Source organism: Nerophis ophidion, linkage group LG25 (genome assembly GCF_033978795.1).
Source record: "Nerophis ophidion isolate RoL-2023_Sa linkage group LG25, RoL_Noph_v1.0, whole genome shotgun sequence".
Classification (NCBI taxonomy): Eukaryota; Metazoa; Chordata; class Actinopteri; order Syngnathiformes; family Syngnathidae; genus Nerophis; species Nerophis ophidion.
In genome coordinates this window covers 1495249-1516556 of record NC_084635.1, presented here as the reverse complement: position 1 = coordinate 1516556, position 21308 = coordinate 1495249, and the positions used below count along the sequence as shown (strand labels likewise).

General features: G+C 39.7%; 2 protein-coding genes across 2 annotated transcripts in view; both read right to left on the bottom strand.

Moving 5' to 3' along the window:
• Nucleotides 1–20619, bottom strand: part of cdh15 (cadherin 15, type 1, M-cadherin (myotubule)) — a 116711-nt gene extending 96092 nt beyond the window's left edge. Inside the window, exons 1-2 of the mRNA XM_061887522.1 lie at nucleotides 20492–20619; nucleotides 7360–7558 (exon numbers count right to left, since the gene is read on the bottom strand). The gene's annotated coding sequence lies outside the window, so the exon portion shown is untranslated. The remainder of the gene's footprint in view (nucleotides 1–7359; nucleotides 7559–20491) is intronic.
• The window catches only part of acsf3 (acyl-CoA synthetase family member 3), a 119054-nt gene continuing 116958 nt past the window's right edge, over nucleotides 19213–21308 (bottom strand). Inside the window, exon 11 of the mRNA XM_061887523.1 lies at nucleotides 19213–20744. The gene's annotated coding sequence lies outside the window, so the exon portion shown is untranslated. The remainder of the gene's footprint in view (nucleotides 20745–21308) is intronic.

The following is a 21308-nucleotide window of genomic DNA, read 5'->3' as shown; positions in this document are numbered from 1 at the left end:
CGTGCAGCCCCGGTGAAATATGGCTGCTGCTGTTTAAATGTCAGCTTTGTAATTACACAGGGAGCCCCCACCCCCCCCCTCGCCCGAGGGCCTTCTGATTTATGGTCAGGCACTGACGGCAACACTTCTGTTTACTACAGTACCATGACTTTTTTTTTGGTCATGTTTTTATATTTATTTTTCAATAACATTGATTTACTTTTTAATGATTTGTATTTTTTTTTTTTTAAAACGATTTATCATTTAGGCCAGGGGTGTCCAAAGTGCGGCCCGGGGGCCATTTGTGGCCCCCAGCTAATTGTTTACTGGCCCGTCACACATTCTGGAAATGCTATTGCAAAAATTAAAAAAAGTGGAATGAGTTGAAATCTAACAAAAAAAAGCTGCAATGTTGACACAAAAATGCCATGCAGGCTGTTTTATTTTATTTTGTCCATCTTTATTTTTTTTTTTTTGCCATTGCTATAAAAAAAAATCAATCTTATAATGACTTATCCAATGCTCCAATTATTTCAAATATTTTTGTGTGGAAAATATTGCATATATTGTGTGGTTGCCATACAAAAAAAATTAAACATTTTCTTTGACAAAAGAGCATAAAACAAACAAAATCATAGTTCAAACTTAAAATGGACAAATATATCTGAAGTAATCTCATAAATTAAGTGTTGAAAGTAAAAAAATTTTTATAAAAATGTATCACTTTATGAGTGGTGCACCTTTTGGATCCCGAATATGTTTAATGGGATTTTATTTTTTATTTTTTACTGTGATTACTCAAAAATAATAATTAATTAAAATCAATGGTGTCCTGCCTTATTGATCTGTTTAAGGCTCTAATTTATTCACATTACTTTCTGAATGTTTTGGGCAGTGGGGGAAATACTGCATATTTCAATTTTATTATAAAAACTAAGTTGTCTTTGACAGAAAAAGGCATAACATTTTTTTTTTTTTTTACTTTATATCAACCTGAAGTTGATATACTGTAAAGATTTACTGTAAGCGTTAAATAAAATAAATAATTTGACTTGTTTTTAACATTTTATTGACTTTGACCTTTATGGTCCCCGGGAGCACTAAAGGTAAAAAAATATATTTTGTAATGGTTTCAAAATGAAAAATATCAAAATTTGTGTGCGGCCCTCAGTGCAAAAAGTTAGGACACCCCTGCTTTAGGCCCTTATCTTTATTCTTCTTATACAAGAATGATCTGAATAGAACAATATAAAGTGTTTTTTTTTTTTTTTTTTATGTTTTGGTAGGAAATTCACAATTATGATTGCTTTTATGCTTCTTTGTATGTGACATTGTTGGGTTTGAGTGAAATACATTAAATTAAAATCCACTAATTATCCAAGGCAGCATAAACAATACTGCCCAAGGTAAGAAGAGCGTCAGCACAAGCGGAGACAATTAAAAAAAACAAAAAAAACAAACCTTGAAGGATAATTAGTTCCAAAAATCCCTGATGACAAAAAAACAACAACAGACATGACAGGAAGTGAACAAAACCAGTAAAAAAACAACAAAAAACAACTTTTAAACTCTGATTAGGACATATGATTAGGGAGGGAGATGATTGGCTGACAAAAAGAGAAAAAAATAATTTATCATCAATTTTACTGATTGGGAAAAAGGTTGCCTGCTGGACACTCCATTAGGTACACAGTATAGTGTTGTTTCGATACCAATAATTTGGCACCGGTACCAAAATACATACTTGCCAACCCTCCCGGATTTTCCGAGAGACTCCCGAAATTCAGCGCCTCTCCCGAAAAACTCCCGGGACAAATTTTATCCCGAAATTCAGGCGGAGCTGGAGGCCACGCCCCCTCCAGCTCCATGCGGACCCGAGTGACGCGTCGACAGCCTGTTTTCACGTCTGCTTTTCCCACAATACAAACTACGTTATAACTGTAGAATGATCGAGGGCGAGTTCTTGGTTTCTTATGTGGGTTTATTGTTAGGCAGTTTCATTAACATCCTCCCAGCGCGGTAACAACACACAACAACAGCAGTCCATTTTCGTCTACCGTGAAGCAGTTTGTCTGCCATAAGCAGCAATGTTGAGACACTCTTAAACAGGACAACACTGCCATCTACTGTACATGCATATGGTTAGAAAAACATGGATGGACAATTCAACCCTAAACTCAACAATGAGTGTTATGTGTGTGTAAATGTGTAAATAAATGAACACTGAAATTCAAGTATATGTATGTATATATATATATATATATATATATATATATATATATATATATATATATGAAATACTTGACTTGGTGAATCTAGCTGTAAATATACGCCTCCCCTCTTAACCATGCCCCCCCCCCCGACCACGCCCCCCACCTCCCGAAATCGGAGGTCTCAAGGTTGGCAAGTATGTCTTTTGGATATTTCTCTAAATAAAAGGAAACCACAATTTTTTTTTTACAAAAAAATCTTATGGTACATTAAACAGACACTGCAAAAAGTCAGTGTTCAAAAACAAGGAAAAAAACAAAAACAAAACAAAAATAAGGGTCATTTTACTTGAAATAAGCAACATTTTCTGCCAATAGAAGAAGAAAATTTGGCTTGTCAAGACTTTCCAAAACAAGTAAAATGAGCTAATTTTAATGAACCCAAGAAAACCTTAAAATAAGTACATTCTCACTAATAACTGGACGTATATAAGTATGTATTTTCTATTGTTTCATTGAAAATAAAACAGCAAAGTCCATTTGGCTGTCATGTATTTGAATTATTAGACACAATTGTGTCAAAGTCATGATTTTTTTTTTCATGCTGAAATAAGAAATTATTACTTTAAAAAAGTAGTTTTATAGTTGTGAGTGTTGATGACACAGCTTTGATATTCTAGTTTCAAGCATGTTTTACTCAATATAGCTCATAACTGTCACAGTGTGTTGTTGACGGACCCCAAGATGCAGAGATGGTGGCAGGCATTGAGCAGGAAAACATGCTTTTAATGTTCAGAAAGAAGAAAAGGAAAACACGAACCAGAAACCGGGAAGCAGGAACAGGAGTCAGGATCCAGGGAATATCTTACAGCATACAACAAAACGACACGACAATACTCCAACTCAGAGTGGAGGACAAAGCAGGTTTAAATAGCAGCTGGCTGATTGACACCAGGTGTGGCCAGGTGCCAATCAGCCGCAGCACTCCGGGAGACAATCAGGAAATAACCAAAATAAGAGCGCTGACAGGAAATGAGACAAACACAGAGAAAAAACTACAACATGACCAAACTGTCAAGTACAAACCTGACAATAAGATCTCAGCAAGAAGCTGTAATATCTTACTGAGATCAATTAGGAGCAAAACCCTTAAAACCAGTAAAACACTCTAACATGAAATCTGCTTAGTGAGAAGAATTATCTTATCAGAAAGAAAATAACCAAATATCAACCTGATTTGAGATATTCAATCTTACTTAGATTTTGCAGTCAATGTTTATTATTGCAAGATTGTCCTTAAATAAAATAGTGAACATAAGGGACTACTTATCTTTTAGTAGCAAGTAAACAAACAAAGGCTCCTAATTTAGCTGCTGACATATGCAGTAACATATTGTGTCATTTCTCATTATTTCATCAACATTATTAAGGACAAGTGGTAGAAAATGTATTATTAATCTAATTGTACATTTACTGTTAATATCTGCCTACTTTCTTTTTTAACATGTTTTATCTTCACTTCTGTTAAAATGTAATAATCATGTATTCTTCTGTTGTTTGATACTTTACATTAGTTTCGGATGATACCACAAGTTTGGGTATCAATTCGATACCAAGGAGTTACAGGATCATACATTGGTCACATTCAAAGTCCTCATGTGTCCAAGGACATATTCCCTGACTTTATAAACATTATATACATTTAAAAAAAATGAAAGAAGATTATGTGATGCTAAATAATATCGATGTAATCATAGAAATATCGACTAGATACACTCCTGTACTTGGTATCATCACAGTGGATATTAGGTGTAGATCCACCAATGGCGTTTGTTTACATTGTGACGCCGGCGAGCTACGTGTGTAGTGAAGCATGTTTAGATATTCCTCGTCCTGCATATTTGTAAGAAACTTACTTTATTTGTCGCCATGGAGACGAGGATTAGTGATTGAGAAGTAGCTACAACACTGCAGACTGTGGACGGACTTTAGCCGCTAGCTAGCTAGCCATGTCTTAAAGCACCTCTTCCTGAGGGTGTCACAACTTGGTTTGGACATGGATTGTTTCTTCGACGCAGGTGAGAATCAGCACGACCGAGGCGTGGACGTGAGTACATGTTTTAATTATATAATATATACAAATCAGGGAAAACAAAAACACTTGCTCGATGGCATGAAAGACAATGTAACTATAAACTTAAACAGCACGATGGCAAGACTAAAGACATGAAACAAAAGAGTGCACTGTGGCATAAATACAAAACTTACGTGGATCAAAATGAACAGCGTAGCAAGGCATGAAGCAGATAAACGAGGGCGTGAAGAAGGTGCAGCATGGGTAGCGTGTGTACGAGTCAGAAGATCCCAGGACGAAGACAAGAAAAAGAGTGACTTAAATAGCTACGATCATTAGTGAAAACAGGTGTGAGGCTGAGAACAGGGACGTGACAGGTGAAAACTAATGAGTTGGCATGGAAACAAACAAAACCAGGAAGTGCAAAACGTGACTGAATGTCCAAAAACTAAACATAGCATGACCAAAACATAACTTACAGGCGTGACAGAGGGTGTTTCAGTGTTATAACTTCACTTTTATCCTTCGTTTTCAAGCCAAAATGCGTCCGTTCTCCCTTTTCTGTCTACACAGCGTGTCTGCCTGTAAGTACTCTGTGATTGTGTGCTGCCGAACATGCTCGTTTACTTGTAAAACCAGCAATGACACAATGAGTGGGTCGGGGGAATTTTGGACCGGTACTTTTTAGAGGTGGTATAGTACCGAATATGATTCATTAGTATTGCCGTACTATACTAATACACAGAAGTAGATGGGAAATTTTCCCTGACTTTTGTAAAAAGATGTCTTTATTCAGGACTATGTTTATCAAGAGTCTCCCTTTATTGAAATACCGTATGTCCTTGAATTGCCGCCGGGTATATAGTATGCGCCTGACTAGAATTACTGCCGGGTCAAACTCGTTTGGCCAAATAATTAGCGCATGCTTAGCATTACCGCCGGCTCAGGGTTAACGCCGGGTCAAACTCGTTTCGCAAAATATTATTTTTATTAGCGGATGTCTAGAATTTCTGCCGGGTCAAAATTGTTTCATTAAATAATTACCATATGCCCAGAATTTCCGCCAGGTCAAACTCGTCACGTCACTTCACCTGTCATCATTTTCAAAATGGAGGAGGCTGATTTCAATCATTTGAAATCGCATAAAGGGAAGAAGATTAAGAGCTATTCAGTAGGATTTAAGGTCCAAGCTATTGAATATGCTAAAAAGAACAGGAAGCAGCTATGTTTTATTAATATACCGTAGCTGCGTGTGTCAAATATGAGTCATTAAATGACTCCCGCCTCCTGGTGGTAGAGGGCGCTAGTGATCCTTCTTGCGACTACTCGGCTGCAGAAGAAGTGACAACAAGCAGCAAGAGTGAGCAGCCATCCTTTATTTTTTCCTCTCGCTTGCACTTTTAACATGGAGGATTACATATCTAAAATAAAACAGTTTTTTAAACTGGACTTTCAATGGAAGCAGGAGGTAATAAAGGAAGATCTCCATTGAGGCAGAGAGGCTTTTAAAACTGAAGAAAGATAAGGAAGACTTCTATAAACAAGTTATCGATGCTTTTGATCAGAAGGAGCTGCGCATGGACTTCATTTATAAGTAAAAGTAAGACCATAATAACCTTTTTTTTATTAAATGTGCTTTTCATGATGGTATCCTTACATCACACTCAAATTTTTAAGCGCAGGCTTAGATTTACCGCATGCCTTTGGTAAGTGCCGGAGTGAGGAGAAGTTTTAAAATAATCAAGGAAATACGGTATGTGGTTTCTCTCATTCCTGACTTATTTCTTTACATATTTAATGAAGAAAATTAATCATGTCTCCCTTTTTTTTTTTTTGCTCGTCATCCTAACACACACACACACACACACACAAACACACACACACACACACACACACACACACACACACACACACACACACACACACACACACACACACACACACACACACACACACACACACACACACACACACACACACACACACGCCCAGGTACCTGCTGGGAAAAGCAATCTATAAGCGGAGGCGCGGGGGAGGAGAGGCGAGGCCGAGATCAATGGGCAGATATTGATACAGGCGGCCATGTGAGGGGGGCACGCTCCTCCTCCGCTCCTTCTCCCTCTTAAGTGAAAAAAAGATGGAGGACCTGGTGGAGATGCTGAGTAAGATGTGCGTGCGCGCGCCAGATAAGACGAGCTGGAAGGCCCGTGGTGGAAAAACGGACTCCCGGCGATGTGGCGAGCGTCAATAATAAATAGGTCCATTACACAGGAGGTGTGTGACCCCCTGCTGGGCGACTCCCCCTTACTTACCTCCGATGGCATGAGTCACACAGTGTGCAGGCGTGTGGAGAAACCACAACACTGCTGAGTTCCTTTTAAAGGCCTACGGAATTGAGATGTTCTTATTTAAACGGGGATAGCAGCTCCATTCTATGTGTCATACTTCATCATTTCACCATATTGCCATATTTTTGCTGAAAGGATTTAATAGAGAACATCCACGATAAAGTTGGCAACTTTTGGTCGCTAATAAAAAAGCCTTGCCTTTACCGGAGGTAGCAGACGATGACGTCACCGGTGTGAGGGCTCCTCACATCCTCACGTTGTTTATAATGTGAGCCTCCAGCAGCAAGAGCTATTCGGACCGAGAAAGCGACAATTTCCCCATTAATTTGAGCGAGGATGAAAGATTAGTGGATGAGGAAATTAAGAGTGAAGGACTAAAAAAAAAAAAAAAAAGGCGATTGCATTGGGAGCGATTCAGATGTTTTTAGACACATTTACTGGGATCATTCTGGGAAATCCCTTATCTGCCTATTGTGTTGCTAGTGTTTTAGTGAGTTAAATCGGTATAGCTCGGTTGGTAAAGTGGCCGTGCCAGCAACTTTAGGGTTCCAGGTTCAATCCCCGCTTCTGCCATCCTAATAACTGCCGTTGTGTCCTTGGGCAAGACACTTTACCCACCTGCTCCCAGTGCCACCTACACTGCTTTAAATGTAACTTAGATATTGGGTTTCACTATGTAAAGTGCATTGAGTCACTAGAGAAAAGTGCTATACAAATACAATTCACTTCACTTAACTTCAAATAGTACCTGATGGTCGGAGAGATGTTTGCCTCGGGTGTGTTGACGCCAGTCTCGGAGGGAAGTCACAAAGCTGCAGCAGGACAGAAGCTCCGCTGATCTCCGGTAAGAGCCGACTTATTACCGCAATTTTCTCATGGAAAAATGCTGGTTGACATCGGGATCCATGTTTGCTTGACCGCTCTGATCCATAGTAAAGCTTCACCACCTGGAATTATAAACAAGGAATCACCGTGTGTTTGTGTGGCTAAAGGCTAAAGCTTCCCACCTCCATCTTTCTACTTGGACTTCTCCAATATTAATTGAACAAATTGCAAAAGATTCAGCAACACAGATGTCCAGAATACTGTGTAATTATGTGATGAAAAGAGACGACTTTTAGCCGTGAGTGGTGCTGGCTAATATGTCCCCTCCAACCAATAACGTCATCATACACGTTGTCATTTCGCGACGTTTTCAACAGGAAACTCTGCGGGAAATTTAAAATTGTAATTTAGTAAACTAAAGCGGCCGTATTGTCATGTGTTGCAATGTTAAAGGGGAACATTATCACCAAACCTATGCAAGTGTCAATATATATCTTGATGGTGCAGAAAAAAGACCGTCTATTTTTTTAACCGATTTCCGAACTCTAAATGGGTGAATTTTGGCAAATTAAACGCCTTTCTGTTTATCGCTCTGGAGGCGATGACGTCAGAATGTGACGTCGCCGAGGTAACACAGCCGCCATTTTCATTTTCAACACATTACAAACACCGGGTCTCAGCTCTGTTATTTTCCGTTTTTTTGACTATTTTTTGGAACCTTGGAGACATCATGCCTGGTGGGTGTGTTGTCGGAGGGTGTAACAACACTAACAGGGAGGGATTCAAGTTGCACCACTGGCCCCAAGATGCCAAAGTGTCTGCCGCCAGACCCCCATTGAATGTGCCAGAGTGTCTTCACATTTGACCGGCGATGCTAAGACAGACATGGCACAGAGATGTATGGATAACCTGCAGATGCATTTGCAACCATTAAGTCAACGAAATCACAAAGGTGAATTTTGTTTGATGTTGTTGCTAATCAAACATATTTGGTCATGGCATGACTGCTAGCTAATCGATGCTAACATGCTACGCTAATTGATGCTAACATGCTATTTACGCTAGCTGTATGTACATTTGAAACTAGATACCCACATTTAATGCGAAACAAACACTTACCAATCAACAGATTTAAGTTGCTCCAGTGTCACAAGATGCGAAAGTCCTGATCGTTTGGTCCGCACATTTTACCGGCGATGCTAATAAGGCAGCCATGCTATGGGCCACTTCATTAGGTACACCCACGCTATGGCCGAATAGCGTCAATAGCTATTCGCTCAATAGCTTCAATTTCGTTTTCGCTATCTGCCTCCATACTCCGACCATCTGTTTCAATACATGCGTAATCTGTTGAATCGCTTAAGCCGCTGAAATCCGAGTCTGAATCCGAGCTAATGTCGCTATATCTTGCTGTGCTAACCGCCATGTTGTTTGTATTGGCAGCCCTGTATGACGTCACAGGGAAATGGACAGTCGCAACGCAAATAGCGAAAATCAAGAACTTTAAAGCTTTTTTTAGGGATATTCCGGGACCGGTAAAATTTTGAAAAAAACTTCAAAAAATAAAACAAGCCACTGGGAACTGATTTTTATTGTTTTTAAACCTTTTTAAATTGTGCTAATGTTCCCCTTTAATATTTCATCATTGCTATATAAACTATCAGACTGCGTGGTGGCTAGTCGTGACTTTCAGTAGGCCTTTAAGTAACAGGGTCAGACTCAGGTCTAAGTTCCTTCACCCAAACGCCGAGACCCTTCAAAAAAAAAAGAAAAAGAAAAGAGGAGGCAGGTGTTTTATAGTATTTGTGCCTCTGATCATCCATGAGGCCGATGGATCACTCTCCCTGCACCTCTTATTAATGATCTTGTCAGCCGGCCCGCTCTCGGCTGCGGCCGCTTGTCCAGAATGATCGATCATTAGCTGCTCGGCCTGCTATTTATTCTCCCCTGACCTTGTCTCTCTGCATTGTGGACTTATGATAGAATTCGCTATTGATTCTCTGGTTTCGAGGGCCCGTGTTGGTCCGGGATGAAGATGATGCATTAATGCCGTCCTCCGCTCTTCATGTTTAACCAAGGACGCCGGGACAAACGCGGCGCCCGGCGACTAAGAGGCGATCGATATTCCTCTCTTCTGAGTAACACTGCCTATAAAGAGGTATTTTGTTTCATCAATACGGGCGTTTTCTTTGCTACTTGTCCTTATTAGGGTGGAAGCCGGGTCCTGTGCCAGTCACTCACATGTGGGAGATGCCAAAGTCTTCTCTGCTGGCATAAATGTCCAAATAACACTAGTAGCCTTTTTTTTTTCTCCATCTACATCTAAGGTGTGCAAATACTTGTGAACCTCACTGTACATACATACACATACATACATATACATATATATATACAGTGCACAAACTACAAAAAGGCAAACCAAGGACACGCTCTGTGGCGGATAATAATCTATACTATACTTAAAACAAAACAGAACAATGGCATGACTATATACAAACTAAAAAAAAACTAGCACTGTGGCATAAATACATAAACTTACACGGCATGGAACTGTGGACGAGGGCGTGAAGGTTGGAACAGCATGGGTAGGGTGCGTGCGAGTGTGAAGATCCCAGAATGATGAACAGAAAGAAAATTACTTAAATACTGGCTGTGATAATCAGGAACAGGTGCGGGACTGAGGGCAGGGGCGTGACAAGGTGGGAACTAATGCGTTGGCATGGAAACAAACAAAACCAGGAAGTGAAAAACGTGACTGAATGTCCAAAAACTAAACATAGCATGACCAAAACCAAAACATAACTTACAGGCATGACACACTGTAGATATATATATAAATATATATATATATATATATATATATATATATATATATAGGTACACACACACAGTGGGGCAAAAAGTAGTTAGTCAGCCAGCGATTGTGCAAGTTCTCCCACTTCAAATGATGACAGAGGTCTGTCATTTTCATCATAGGTACACTTCAACTGGGAGAGACAGAATGTGGAAAAAAAAATCCAGGAATTTTAAAGAATGTATTTGTAAATGATGGTGGAAAATAAGTATTTGGTCAAGCATTCAAAGCTCTCACTGATGGAAGGAGGTTTTGGCTCCAAATCTCAGGATACATGGCCCCATTCATTCTTTCCTTAACACGGATCAATCGTCCTGTCCCCTTAGCAGAAAAACAGCCCCAAAGCATGATGTTTCCACCCCCATGCTTCACAGTAGGTATGGTGTTCTTGGGATGCAACTCAGTATTCTTCTTCCTCCAAACACCACCAGTTGAGTTTATACCAAAATGGATACATGGATGATACAGCAGAGGATTGGGAGAATGTCATGTGGTCAGATGAAACCAAAATAGAACATTTTGGTATAAACTCAACTCGTCATGTTGGAGGAAGAAGAATACTGAGTTGCATCCCAGGAACACCATATTCACTTTATCAGTATTTATTGTCACCTTTCCCAACTTCTTTGTCACGTGTTGCTGGCATCAAATTCTAAAGTTAATGATTATTTGCAAAACAAAAAAAGGCCTATCAGTTTAAACATGAAATATGTTGTCTTTGTAGCATATTCAACTGAATATGGCTTGAAAAGGATTTGCAAATCATTGTATTCTGTTTATATTTACATCTAACACCATTTCCCAACTCATGTGGAATCGGGGTTTGTGTGTATATATATATATATATATATATATATATATATGCACACACACACACACACACACACATATATATATACACATCTATATGCAAATTATTTTGTTTGTGTGTGTGTGTATATAAATGTATATACCGTATATATATATATATATATAATATATCCATCCATCCAATGCGTGGGTTCCCTCCGGCTACTCCGGCTTCCTCCCACCTCCAAAGACATGCACCTGGGGATAGGCCCCTCCCACCTCCAAAGACATGCACCTGGGGATAGGCCCCTCCCACCTCCAAAGACATGCACCTGGGGATAGGCCCCTCCCACCTCCAAAGACATGCACCTGGGGATAGGTTGATTGGCAACACTAAATGGTCCCTAGTGTGTGAATGTTGTCTGTCTGTGTGTGTTGGCCCTGCGATGAGGTGGCGACTTGTCCAGGGTGTACCCCGCTTTCCGCCCGATTGTAGCTGAGATAGGCGCCAGCGCCCCCCGCGACCCCAAAAAGGGAATAAGTGGTAGAAAATGGATGGATGGATATATATATATATATATATATATATATATATATATATATATATATATATATATATATATGGGGCTTCACGGTGGCAGAGGGGTTAGTGCGTCTGCCTCACAATACGAAGTTCCTGCAGTCCTGGGTTCAAATCCAGGCTCGGGATCTTTCTGTGTGGAGTTTGCATGTTCTCCCCGTGAATGCGTGGGTTCCCTCCGGGTACTCCGGCTTCCTCCCACTTCCAAAGACATGCACCTGGGGATAGGTTGATTGGCAACACTAAATTGGCCCTAGTGTGTGAAAGTGAGTGTGAATGTTGTCTGTCTATCTGTGTTGGCCCTGCGATGAGGTGGCGACTTGTCCAGGGTGTACCCTGCCTTCCGCCCGATTGTAGCTGAGATAGGCGCCAGCGCCCCCCGCGACCCCGAAAGGGAATAAGCGGTAGAAAATGGATGGATGGATGGATATATATATATATATATATATAAATACACACACACACCCACACACACAATATATATATATATATATATATATATCTGTATATATATATATATATATAAAACGGTGTATTTTTAATAATTAATCAGGAAACAACTGACATCCAAATTGTTATTTTAAGATTATGAATCGATTCCTAAATTTGGAGAAACAATTCAAATGAATAAACAAATATGATATAATGAGATATATTTATACATATACATTTACACATTATATATATATATATATATATATATATATATATGTATATATATATACATATATATATAGCTAGAATTCACTGAAAATCAAGTATTTCTTATATATATATATACAGTATATATGTATATATATATATATATACATATATATATATATATATATATATATATATATATATATGAAATACTTGACTTGGTGAATTCTAGCTGTAAATATATTCCTCCCCTCTTAACCACGCCCCCCCCCACCCGAAGTCGGGTAAAAGCCAGGACCTGCACTGTGTCAACCAGGACCATCGCCTAGAATTACAGCCGATGGCCTCAACAGTTTGTGTTATTATATCAGATATATTCCTAGCACTTCTGCAAACTGCAATAAGAATAAGTGATGCATGTGATGTCATCATCAGACTGTATACAGCAGCCATGCAGCGCAGGCTGGAAGTTACAGGGGTCAAAGGTCGGCAAGAGTGAAAGCACAAGGAGGAAGCCAGCCTGAGGCTGATCAGCTTTGGAATAAACATGAGCTGTAAACAACACGAGGCCACCTACAAACATCCAGCATGCACCCACACAGACCTGCTGGGCTTCTCTACATGTGTGTGTGTGTGTGTGTGTGTGTGTGTGTGTGTGTGTGTGTGTGTGTGTGTGTGTGTGTGTGTGTGTGTGTGTGTGTCCCTGGGGCCTGGAATGCTCCCATCTCTACCAAGCTGCACACATAACAGCAGTTGTAAAAAAAACAAAAAGAACACACAAAAAAAACAACAAAAAACGTGTGTGTGTGTGGGTGTGCACAGAAGAAGTCAGCAGGATGTTTGCTCGATGCTGGGAGTGCACTTGTGTCCTTCTGCAGTCAAAAAATGGATTTTTAGCTCCCAAAACAACACATTCATACCGAAAGCATTTTCCCGACATGCACTTGGACTACTTTGTCAGCTTCACTTCCAGCCAGAGAGGAGGAGAGGAACATGAAGGATGTGAGGCGGAAGAAAAAAGACAAGTGAGCAGCAAACTGCAAGGGACATAATAATAATGGTGGAAGATGATGGTTTATGCAGAAAATGACTTACATGAGGTGGTGACTTGTCCAGGGTGTACGCCGATTTCCACCTGATTGTAGCTGACATAGGCACCAGCGCCCCCCGCGACCCCAAAGGGAATAAGCGGTAGAAAATGAATGGATGGATAGACTTACTTACATACAGTAGTCCTGGTGCAACATTCAAACATAATTACATCACAGCTTTAATCTCTTAAGTAACTGAAAAAAAATAAAAGAAATATATATATATATACACACACATATATATATATATCTGCGATGAGGTGGCGACTTGTTCAGGGTGTACACGGCCTTCTGCCCGATTGTAGCTGAGATAGGCACCGGCGCCCCCTCGACCCCAAAGGGGAAAACGCAGTAGAAAATGGATGGATGGAGATAAATATATTGAGGGATCCCTCAATCGTCAGGAAAATCTCCTGATGATTGAGGGAACCCCTCATGAAACACTTCTGTAGAGATGAAGTAGTCTTGTGATTTTTCCCACACATACATAAATATATATATATACATACATACAAACATATATACATTTGTGTTTGTTTAAATATACTGCATGTATGATTTATACACACACGCACGCACGCACGCACGCACGCACGCACACACACACACACACACACACACACACACACACACACACACACACACACACACACACACACACACACACACACACACGTATGTATATAAGGAGTGTAAATTAAATTACTATATTTTCAAATAAATCCCAATTCTTACTTGTAATTTATTAATTGATAAAAAAATAAAAAATAAATCAATAATCAATACAATTATTATCTCTCCTGTCCAGCCACTCAGACAAATCATATTGTTGATGGAGAGGATCATACTTGATGTACAGATTTACTTCAGAAAAGAGAGTTTTTAGATACATCTGTTGTTGTTTTGTTAGTATTTGACCTTATTAAATATTTTTCTTTTAAGTAATATAGAAATTCATCACGGCTGTTATCTATTTTATGGACGAAAGTAAACTCCATGTTCTTAAAAAAAGTAAAGACTTTGAAACGAGAATCGTTACCCCCGAATATATGTTTTTTGTTTGTTTTTTTAAATTGATTCTTGAAAATGAGGAATGTTTTAAGGCTCAGGAAGACTAAGAATTGCGCTTCGACTGTGACTCGATTCTTTTGCGCGCCTCCGACTTCTTCTGGCCGTCCACCGAAACGATGATATTGTAGCGTCTGTTTGTTGCCGCTGCAAGTAAATGTCATTTCTTAAATGTCATTCTCTTTCAATGTTGGGAGCGTTGGTGAAGCCAGCTGCTTCCTGTTCAGGCCCTAATGCCGCCATCATAAAATCATCACGCCGTCGTCCCGCTATAAAAAAAGCAAAATGGGCTATTTGTGTGTGACGCCACCCAAACTCTGCTGTCTCACACATAAACAAGCTCACCGGTGTGTGTGTGTGTGTGTGTGTGTGTGCGTGTCCCCATAAGCCGTCCCCTTGGACCCTGGGGTCCAATAAGCAGCCATCTGCAGACAGCCGTGCTCTAGCAAACACGGGCAGGAAGTGTGTGTGTGTGTGAGAGGTGGAGGTAGTTCAAGGGCACAAGTACTCCATCAAGCTCCAGTCTTGGGAATAAACAGCCCCCCCGCCCCCACCCCCCAGCCTCCACCCACACACACCACCACGGCCTACGTCTTACTGCTCAGTGCCGCTACACCCTTCACTTAAGGTCGGACCCCCGGCTGCTCAGCGTGAAAGGCGATGCCGTTCTTGCCGTGGCCCTGGCCCATTTCCAGCGGCAGCGTGGGTGGGGCAGTTGGTGCTGAGGGGGGGTTGGGGGGTATGGACGCCGTCCTCTGGTGCTCCTGCTTGCTCATCCATCCTATCTGCCAGCCCACAGATCGATAACTGTGCTCTCTTAATCAGGTCTCTGGTGGCTGTGGCCAGACCGGTGTGTGTGTGTGTGTGTGTGTTCCTTCCATATTGTGTTTCTTTCCAACCAGGAACACTCTGGCTGTGTGTTAGCTTTGTTTATCTCGTCTGGATTCATTTGGCCCCATTCAGTGTGTTTTTAAGCTCATTTTTTTCCTCCTCAGACAAAACTTTTTGTTTCTTTGGATGCTTTGGAGCTTCGGCCGTGAAAACAGTAATTGCAAGTAGGCGTTTTCTTCCTCATCTTTTTTTTGTTTTCTGGCGGCACGTAGGTGTTAGCATCGACTTCTGTCTTTTTAACGAACGGGGAGAGGGTGAGTGACGCTTGCCGTCTAGCAAGTCAGCACATTTGTAGTTTTTTGTGTGGCAGGTTTCCTGCCACCCTCCTCAAAGTCGCAAAATGCCAGCAAAAAAGATACAAACCCCCTTAGGTCATGAAAGTGGTGTCATTCAACTAGCTCTTGCAGCCCTTTGAGACACTCGTGATTTAGGGCTATATAAATAAACATTGATTGATTGATAGTTGTAAATCCATGAATCATCTCAAAATATACGAAAATATTTTATGAAGGTTGAAAAGTTATTTAGTGCTACATTATTATCCAAATATATGAATTGTTTATGCATGATATATATAAATATACATATATATACTGTATACAGTAATTATACACACATATATCTGTATATACACACATAAATATAAAGTATATATATATATATATATATATATATATATATATATATATATATATATATATATATATATATATATCAGAGGTGGGACCAAGTCATTGTTTTGCAAGTCACAAGTAAGTCTCAAGTCTCGAGTCATGTCCCAAGTCAAGACAGGCAAGTCCCGAGTCAAGTCCAAAGTCAAAAAGACTGGAAAGTCTCGAGTCAAATCCCAAGTCCTGCATTTTGAGTTTCGAGACTAATATATTTACACAGATTGTGTATCTTTTAAAACCCTGTATGTATTTATTATTAAAAAAAAAAAAAACTGTGCTGACATTGCACTTCATAATAGTACTATTAACCAGTTATTTTAAACATTTAACTCATTCCTTTACAAAATGAACACATTTGAAAAAAAACAGTAATTATTTGCACAAAGGTGTTTACATTGTATTTCCATGGCATATTACATCGTAACTAGTTCCACAACAGTTTCTATCCTCTTCTTACCTTATCTCATTGATCTCATCTCATACTGTATGTGTGTTGATGTGTGCGTACACATGAAATACATAACTACATGAAAATAACAAGGAACAGAGTTGTACTTTTTAGATTTTACGACCCTTTGGAATATGTAGACATATTCTTAATATAGTATACATTTTAACTGACATTCATTTGACTACGTTTGTCTTTTCGTAGGTGGCTAAAATATGCTGTGCTGCTGACCACCGTATAAAGTTACGTTACCGTGTGTGATACATTGACTAACGTAACATTATGTGTAGGTACCTCATGCAACCCTGCTTAAAAAAAAAATCACTTAACAAAAAGTATGAATAAGGTAGCAAACTGCAGTGGACGCAACAGATTGTCGTGTTTGCAATGACGTTATAACCATAGACATCTTATAAGTAGACGCAGCATTGGCTGCTGTGACGTGAGCAATTTGGCCGCCATCTTGAAGTGGTGATGAGGAGCCGGCAAGCAGCCTAAACTGACAGTTGACAGGTAGTAAACAAAGATGCTGGGCTGGTATTCAGCGTTTCCTGCTCAAATGAGCGGACTGTTGAAAATAGGAATCGGGGGATTACTTTTCACAAGCAAGATTGAACATTAACATGGTTGTATTTTGTGAAAAGAATATTAACACAGAGTTGAGAAGAAGCATCCATCCATCCATCCATTTTCTACCGCTTATTCCCTTTCGGCGTCGCTGGGGGTGCTGGCGCCTACCTCAGCTACAATCGGGCGGAAGGCGGGGTACACCCTGGACAAGTCGCCACCTCATCGCAGGGCCAACACAGATAGACAGACAACATTCACACACTAGGGACCATTTAGTGTTGCCAATCAACCTATCCCCAGGTGCATGTCTTTGGAGGTGGGATCTTTATATATATGTTTATGTTTAAGTATTTGGCAGACGCTTTTATCCAAACCAACATACATAAAAAATACATACAAAACAATCACTGTAAACATGATCATTGAAGGGAAGAATGTAATACAAAATATTAATACAAAGTGTCAAGACAGAATAAACTCTGCTGTTGCAGCAACAGAAATACAGTCTATAAGATATAAAGATATCTAATGTATTCATACATTGTTTATGTAAGATATATGCATGTATATATAACCTAATCATATTGTTTCTTCACATAAAATAATAGCTGACCGTTTTTTACCCCCCTTTTTGGGATTATTATTCCCAGTTTTGATCTTGGACGTCTGCTCACTTATAACATATAAGAATATTCTATTACTGTTAAGCAAACAATGAACACGCCAAAAAATGTGTATGTTATCATAGTTACACGTATGACAAAAAGCGCGTGAATATCAGTGTTATTCAGTGAGGTAAAATGAATGAAATGCGCTGACAGTTCATTGCTTCTGACAAATGTATTGCACTGAGTGGAGGGGATCACCACTCCAAGATGGCGGCCCCGCGTCACGTCAGCGCCAATAGGCAGTAGCGCTCGATGCTACGTCTACTTATAAGATGTCTATGGTTATAACGTTATAACGCAGTGAGTTTACAGCCTCACTGATTTAACTAAACAGCAAATAAAAGTTACGTTACTCAGCCAATAAATGTTAGTTTACATTCAAAACTTACCCTTCTTTGTGCAACTTCAAATGTCGAACGAAGTTGGAAGTTGTTGCGACTCCGTCTGTAATCTTCCAACCGCATGTTTTGTATACTGGAATTCGTTTTTAGTTGACCAAGTCGTAGTTTTAATACCCGAACGAAACCATTTTTGGCATCACTTTCCCTCATTAGCGTGTTGTATGAGAGCTCTTCTTCGTTGGTTTTCCTGCAATTTGATTGGCTGAATACTGTGTGACGAAAATAACGTGAATGTAATTTGATTGGCTGTTGTTCTGACAGGTAGCGCGCACACTCTCATAGACACGGACATAACTTTTTAATCGTTGGGTTTTGGGGCAAGTAGCAAGTCATGTCAAGTCAAAAGGCTCAAGTCCAAGTCAAGTCACAAGTCATTGATGTTAAAGTCGTGTTGCAAGTCTTTTTACATTTTGTCAAGTCGAGTCTAAAGTCATGAAATTCATGACTCGAGTCCACACCTCTGATATATAATATATATATATATAATATATATACACACACCGTATATATAAGCTTTATGTGTGTGTGTATATACAGTACATTCATATATACATACATAGTTTGGGCATGCACACACACACATATTATATATATATATATATACACATATATGTATATATAAATATATATATATATATATATACATACATATATACACATCGCGGGGGTGCTACATACATATACACATATATATACGTATATATATATATATATACACATATAAACACACACATATATATAGAGACATGTATACATATATGTATGTATATATATGTGTATATCTATGTATATATACATATATGTATGTATATACATTATACACACACATATATATAATATATACATATATATACACACATACATATATGTAAACATGTATACATATATATGTGTATATGTATGTATATGTATATACATTATACAGTACATATATATACACATATATATAATATATACACACACACACATATATATATATATATATATATATATATATATATATATATGAATATATACAGGGTGATTAAAAAAGAATACGCCAAAATTATCACTCGATATTTCAAAAATGAAAAACAATAGAAAACATAGCTCGAGCACACATGTTGTACATAACTTGGAGTATTTATTTCATTCTTTACAAGTGCTCAATATGGCCAGCATTTGCTGAGTCGTCGCCATTTTGTGGGTAAATAATCACGCGGTCTTCCTCCAACTGAACGGCGCAGAAAGGATGACAGGACCACAACAGTGAAGTTGTGTATATTACTAATAAAACTTGGATAACACCTGTATCACATGACCATTGATCCAGTTTATTACAATGCTCTGCACCCGAATTCATGCGTGATGACCTTGGCGTAATCACCATGTATATACCCTATTTCCTTGAATTGCCGCCGGGTATATAGTACGCGCCTGCCTAGAATTACTGCCGGGTCAAACTCGTTTCGCAAAATATTATTTTTATTAGCGCATGTCTAGAATTTCCGCCGGGTCAAACTCATCACGTCACGAGTGACACTTCACCTGTCATCATTTTCAAAATGGAGGAGGCTGATTTCAATCATTTGAAATCGCATAAAGGGAAGAAGATTAAGAGCTATTCAGTAGGATTTAAGGTCCAAGCTATTGAATATGCTAAAAAGAACAGTAAGCAGCTATGTTTTATTAATGTACCGTAGCTGCGTGTGTCAAATATGAGTCATTAAATGACTCCCGCCTCCTGGTGGTAGAGGGCGCTAGTGATCCTTCTTGCGACTACTCGGCTGCAGAAGAAGTGACAACAAGCAGCAAGAGTGAGCAGCGATCCTTTATTTTTTCCTCTCGCTTGCACTTTTAACATGGAGGATTACATATCTAAAATAAAACAGTTTTCTAAACTGGACTTTCAATCAAAACAGGAGGTAATAAGGAAGATCTCCATCGAGACAAAGAGACTTTTAAAACTGAAGAAAGATAAGGAAGACTTCTATAAACAAGTTACAAGGTATCAACTTCATTTATAAGTAAAGGTAAGACCATAATAAGGTGTTTTTATAATTAAATGTGCTTTTCATGATGGTATCCTTACATCACACTCAAATTTTTAAGCGCAGGCCTAAATTTACCGCATGCCTTTGGTAAGAGCCGGAGTGAGAAGAGGTTTTAAATTAATTAGCGCCCCGGCGGCAATTCAAGGAAATACGGTAGTTACTTTACTTCCAGCCAGCATGAAAAAGTTAGGACACCCCTGTGCTATGCATAGTGGCGCTTTTCATCATTTTCAGCACTTTGCATTGCAGAAGGACACCCCCCCCCCCTCGTCCCCTCACACGAGACCCACCCAGGAACGGGGCCCTATGACTGCCGTCCCTTCCGCAGCACCACTTCTTCCTCCATTACCTTCAACATCTTTTCCTCATCTTCTCTTCTTCGTCGCTCTCTAGTGCAGAATCCAATCTTCTCCCCGACACACCCGCTCCACATTGAAGTCGTCCGTGCCTTGGCGTCCACTCGCTTTGCGTCTATTGTCTGCGCACGCCGGGGCTCGAGCGGTGGAGTCGGTCCCGCTCGCAATCTGATGCGTGGTGATGAAGACGGAGGAGGCCGAGTGTTGGGGAAATTGAGATGAGGAAGGCTGAGAGGCGAGGAGAGCCTGCAGAGTGAGAGGGTTAGTGAGATCAAGTGTTGGCCATCCAGCTGTGCTGCTAAAGAATCTGCCTCCGGGCTCTTGTCACACCTGTGAAACCACAGCTGCACGCACACGCACACGCACACGCACACACACACACACACACACACACACACACACACACACACACACACACACCCTTGTATATCTTACTTTCTTGAGACCTCTGAAAAATGCGCACCTCTTTAGGACCACCCTTTCTAGACATATAGTGATTTGTGTTTCAACATTAAAGTCCTACTGAAAGCCACTACTAGCCACCACGCAGTCTGATAGTTTATATATCAATGATGAAATATTAACATTGCAACACATGACAATACGGCCGCTTTACTTTACTAAATTGCAATTTTAAATTTCCCGCGAGGTATCCTGTTGAAAACGTCGCGGAATGATGACGCTTATGTTGACGCGTGCTTGTGACGTTATGGGTTGAAGGGGACATTTTATCCTAGCACCACAAACGGCTAAAAGTCGTCTCTTTTCATCACATAATTACACAGTAATTTGGACATCTGTGTTGCTGAA